Genomic DNA, 6,275 nt, shown 5'->3' on the forward strand with positions numbered 1-6,275 from the left:
CATTGAATAACAAATCCATTTGAGAAAAACCATGATTCGCATACAGACATTCCACAAGGTGCAAAAAGCAAAATGAACTGAATATTACATAGTAAGTATTATTCACTCAGCTCTTTATCATCTCATAAGTGGTGTGTGAGGTTCAGCTAGATAATGTTTGTAAAACGTTTTTGAGATAAAGTGTTATATGCGGTACATGTTTTTTCATTACATCATTAACGAAAAGAAAGGGGCAAATCTGTCTCCCTTTATTACCATCTGTAGCCTGTTTGAAGTCAAGGGGAATACTCAGGTGAGTAACGCAAGCAGGACATGGCCCTATTATTAAAACTGATAAGCAGTGACACATGCAGAAATTAATTTTTAAAAGGATTTTGTTTATTGTTCAGAATGATGTTAAAATTAGAGCTGGCTGGGAATTTTCTGACAGAGTTTTGTCAGAAAATGCCAATTTATCACCCTGAGATGTTTTTCAGAAATCTCTCTGGTTTGACAAACTTCTAGTGAGCCTCAGGAAGGGTTCCAATGCAAACCTAGGGCCTCCAGCTCTGAGCAGCCCATCCTGCGAATAGCCACTGCCAGAGAGCCTGGGCTTCATGAGTCTGCAGCTTTGGGGTAGCCCCTCCATGTCAGGGCTTCTAGAGCTGCCAGGTTCCCTGCCAAGGAGCAGGAGCCTAGAAACCCAGGGGGCTCTCAAGCTTGATGTGACAGAGCCAGAAGCCCAGCAGCCCTGGAATCCATGGCTCTAGGCTCCCAGAGCATATTTTGTTTTGGAAACATCCTCTGTTGGTTCCCATGAACTGGGCTCGAGAGTTTCACAGTGCAATGCTAATGCTAAAGTCTAATTATGACAGTTCAGATGTCAAGATTGTTAACTAGTTCATAGCTGATCATTTTAGCAGAAAGATCTCTAGTTCTTCTGGGAGTGTTGGATGGAAGCTAGTTATGCTCAGGTCAAAACAGATCGTATTTTTAATAAGTTACATTTATCAGAAATTCTTGTTAAATTTTTCACAGAAAGTCAGTCTTGTGACTAGTGCATTGGACTAGGATTCAGCAGGTCTGAGTTCTAATCCCAGAGCTGACACCAGCATGCTAGGTGACATAGCTATGTGATTCGACCTCTCTGAGCCTCAGTTGCAGGGATAATGATGCTTACCACTTATGTGCCTTGAGATCAACTGATGAAAAGTACTATATAAGAGTTAGATATTATTATCATGCTATTGATTTTTTAACTGTTGATTCAACTGAGAATTTTGCTTGAAAGTGTATGTCACAATATCGCCCTGCGTAATTTTTAATATCTGTCTTTCCCAGAATAGAATCTCAGTGCTTTGCAGATGATGGGTGCAATATTAGAATTCAACATTCCTATCATGTCTGGTGGGATCTTGCCCTGCTTACTCAGTTCTTCATAAAACTCCCACTGAAATCAATGGAAGATTTTCCCACGCAAAGGCTGAATAAGAAAACCAGGTTTGGACCAATAAAAATAATGCTTTACTCTTATGTGGTGTTTTACATCCGTTAAGTAAGTAATCTTCACAATCTCCCAGTGATACAGAAAAGTATTATCCCCATTTTACAGACAGTAAAGTGAGGCAAATGAGGTGAAGTGACTTGTTCAAGGCTACAAAGGGAGTCAGTGGCACAGCTGGGATTTGGAATCAGTGACTCCTCGCTCCCAGTACTGTTCTCAGACCATTAAGCCAGCCCACTTGTTTTACCATGGGGCTTTTGTCTTGAGTCAGCACCTGCTGGATTGGGCCCATTATGAAGATGCATTACACCCTGCAGAGTTGGAGGAGAAAAATGGGCTATCAGGTTTGCATTGTAAAATGATGTTGGAGTCAGTGAAACACCAGAGCTGTAGGAAATCCAAGGAATATGAGATGCCAGTATGGAAACTCCGAGCAGGACAAGAGAATCTTCCTCCTGCTGGCAAAACTGCCCCAGACCTGAGATTTTTCTCTGCACCCTTCTTGCATCCTTCAGGCACTTGCTACTTCTTGAAAGCAAGCCCTCTTTTCCTCCCTGCATGTGTTACAGGCAGAGACAGATGGAAACTTTAAATTGCTGGCCTCAGCTTCTGGAACAGATTAAGATCTTTCACTTCTTACAGGACAGCTGCATTCTGCAAAACAGCAGTGTGCATGTATCCTGATATGTAACTCTAGAGCAAGGCTTCTAAATATAAGAGGCGTTTCTGCTCTGCCCTACAAAGTGTGTCAGACAAATGTTTAAACAACGTGCTGTATATATTTCATTAGATTGAGCAGCAAATTAATACCAGTAGGACCACACAAAGATGAAGTCCTGCAATGCTGATCTGCTGGGATATCAGCAAGCTTCACAGTTCATGCACTGAAGATTAGCACTGGAGCACCCAATTTCAAAGAATCACTTTAAGAATGATCAGTCAAACACACACATCTGTGTTAATGGGAAATTAAAAACCACAGCAGCATAAATTCAACTGGTCCTTATGTGATGACACTGGGTCTGTGTGTGCCTCTGGAGTTCGCCTGTCCCCATGTGCTCACACCGTGTCTGTGTGTGACCCGTGAAGGTAGCCTGTCTCCCCCACGTGCTCTCTCACTAGGTCTGCACGTGCCTGGCTCTGCAACTTCGTCATGCCTATGTGTTCTGGAGGCCATGTGCATTCATGTTCTGTTCTGGATGAGAGAGGGAGGATGTGCGCCTCTATCCCTGGAAACAGCCTGTACTTGTATGCTGTCGCAGTGTCTGCCTGTCAACAGCCTGTGTCTATGTGCTGTTATAGAGTGCGTATCTATCTGGCTGTATGCAGCCTGTACTCATCTGTTGATCTGGGGCCTGATTCTGCTTTTCTTTATAGCCAGTGACTTGACTGGACTTACTCCAAATTTGCACTAGCAAGAGGAGAATCAAGCTTGTTGGCCAGGATCCTTTTACGGTGCTTAGGCACACATCCACCTCTTTAGACACCTGAGTCCACCCTTGAGGCACCACTGCCATTTTCAAAACTGCTGCTTAGCTGCCACCTAACCCCACGGGTGCTGCATTTCCACCCGTCAGCATTTGCAAAGTCACGTAAGCGCTGCTGCTGACACACAGCTAATGACTTGCTGAAAGCCATTGCTCAAGCCAAAACCGCGGGCGCCCCAAAGCAGGATTCTCAGACTGGGCAGGAACATGCCTGTCTCACCAGCGGAGCCTGGGCCTATTGGCATGCTCAGAGCACACCTAACACCTTTTACCTGCCCTCCCCCAATCAGGAGGGCCAGAGACAGGCCATTGATGGCTGAGGAGCAGCAGAGCACCAGCACAAAAGACAGACAGGGGCATCAGGCAATGTTGGCCGAGTGTGAGAGAGGTATGGAGTGTGAACAGGAGATGGTTTGGGCTGCTAGGGTAACAAGCTATTTAAGTGGCTGACGTGGCTTAAGTGCCTGGTTCCAGGAGAAGGTCTGCAGCTGAGGAAATCCAAGTGAGGGGAGGCTCGTGTCTCTGGCCCACCAGACAGATGCACCAGGTCAGAAGCTTAGATGCCTAAATCCCTTCTTCTTCCTGCCCCGCCTTCAGCATGTCATGAAGAACTGAGTAAGCAGGGCAGGATCCCACTGACATGATAGGAGTGTTGAACTCTAATATTGCACCCGTCATCTGCAAAGCACTAAGATTCTGTTCTGAGTAAGACATATTAAAAATTACACAGGGCGATATTGTGACATACACTTTCAAGGAAATATTTTGTTTTGGAAACATCCAAAACATCCTCTGTTGGTTCCCATGAACTGGGCTTAAGAGCCCAAGCAGCTGCCCGAGCTGCAATGTCCACGCTGCTATTTTTAGCATGCTAGCTCGAGCCAAGCTAGCATGAGTCTGTGTAGGATGTCATTCCTGGCCAGTGCAGGTGGCTTCCAATTCAGCTGACCAGCTTCTGAAAATCCCTTCACTAGGTGCCTAACTCTTCCCATGCACTGTCTGGGGAGCCTGGGTGCATAGCTCAAGGCTGAGGATTCCACTAACGACAGGCCACTTAGGGTGCATCTACACAGCAATTAAACACCCATGGCTGGCCCAGATCAGCTGACTTGGGCTGGCAGGACTCCAGCTGCGGGGCTATAAAATTGCAGTTAGACATTCAGGAGCCTGAGCTCTGGGACCCCATGAGGTACATCGACACTGCAGCTGGGAGCAAGCCTCCCAGCCCAGGTACACAGACTCATACTAGCTTGGCTCGAGCTAGCACACTAAAAATAGCAGTGTGGACATTGCAGTTTGGGCAGCTGCTTGGGCTCTTCACCCTGGACTGCGTGAGCAGCACCAACTAAGCCAGGCCAGTCTTTGTTCTTGGCCTGGTTCCTTTTATTCTGAAACCTAATTTTTCCAAAGTGGTTTGAAAAAAAACCAAACTAATCATTAAAATAACAATAATAAAAAAAATGAGTGACAAGGAACCTTAGGAAAAAGACACTTCCCACACACCAGCGTGAACATGATTAATTAAAACCAAATTTTATTCTGCCTCTCAATGACAATTTTGTTACACCTGATAATAATGCAAGCTACAAAACGTTTGTAATCAGTGAAACAGTATCCAAAAATCATTAAGACATGCTCAGAATGGGGCAGTTTCTGAGGTTATTGAAATCAGTGGCAAACAAACTCCTAACTGGGCAAACTCTACCAGTGTAAATCCTGAGTGAATCAATCATCTTGGTGGAATGACTCAAGATTTATACTAGTGTTATTAAGAACAGAATTTACATCACTGACTTCAATGAAAAAATCAGAAATTGGCCAACATGAAGGCAGAAACAAACAAAACCCCCACAGTACAATTTTGTTAAAAACTTTACCTCAGTGCACAGAAAATACACTCTGTTGCCGGATATATGCTTTGACAGGCACAGGGTTTTGAAGATTATTCCTCTGCAGTAGCGTAGTTGTACTTGTTCCAGGCATGATTTTCTTATTTATGCCTGTTTTACACCAGTAAAATCCTACTGATTGCAGTGGAGTCACTCCTGAGTTACGCCATTGCGAATGAGAGGAGAATGAGTGTAAACTGAAATTGTAATAATAACTTAGCCGACGGAGCTACAACGACTTAGCCCAGTGGAGGACGTGACCTTCCATGTTAATCTTTACTGCACTTCATCCTTCTTGAGCACCAATTATTTTGCTTACAAAAACAAATTTGTTCTCTTAAGTTTTCAGCTAAGAAAGTGCAGTTGTGTTGTCCTGCATTCTGGCCTCCTTAGAGTGCATCTACACAGCCCCTGGCAGCAAGTCCACCCCCTCCCTAAGCTTCTGACTCCAAGTTCCAGCCCAAGCTGCCACTTCAGAGCATTGTCCACACAGCTATTTTTACAGTGTTAGTGCAAGGCGTGCTAGCCTGAGTGTGTTGATCCAGGCTGAGAGGTTCTCTACCCTGGGCTGTGTGGACATACCCCCACTCTTACTGATCAGTACCTCACTCTCCGAGCAGGTCGTTGTATTATTAGTCCGATGCTACTCAGCGTCACTCAGGGTGGCAGGATCTGTCTCTTACCAAGTGCCCTGACATACAAACGATCGCGGCAGGATGAGTTGGTGAATCAAACACAAACACTAATGAAGTGGGGCACAATCCGATGAACTGATTTGCTAGAGACACTGTAAAAAATGGATTGACAAGCACATCAACAAGCACCTACTCTGTCAGAAAAAAATGAGAAAATGCTCTTATAGACACAGCACAGAAGAGGAAAATACGCTTAGTGCACGTTCAAAGTGTGTGTGGGGGACAATGCAAGGTGGCTCAATAGTACAAGACAACAGATGTGAGAGATCGTTTGGAGGAAATGCATATAGATTCACAATATGGGACAAGAGATTCCCTTCATAATCAACTGATTGAAATCAGCCTTAAGATGGTGAAAAAAATAGACAGAAAAGCTCGGGATGACTCGGAAGGAAAGAACTGCAGGTTCAGGATGACTCTATAGCAGAGGAAAAACTGACCACAAATTCGTTAATTAGTATGATTACATGCTGAGGCAATTTTAAAATATTATACAAATCTTTCAGGGCCCAATCCAAAGCCCCATGATGTCAATGGGAGTCATTACTAGCTTCATCAGGCTTAGGATGAGGCCATGAATCATGTGCTGTAAACAGTATAGACAAGTTGGTTTTGTGTCACTAAGTTCAACCAGTGAACGCCCATGGATTCAGGGCACCCTCTGCATAAGAGAGCAAGTAAAGTCGTACAGTGGGTTCTTGGCCCTTTGTGACCGTTAGGA

Source organism: Chelonoidis abingdonii, chromosome 22 (genome assembly GCF_003597395.2).
Source record: "Chelonoidis abingdonii isolate Lonesome George chromosome 22, CheloAbing_2.0, whole genome shotgun sequence".
NCBI lineage: Eukaryota > Metazoa > Chordata > Testudines > Testudinidae > Chelonoidis > Chelonoidis abingdonii.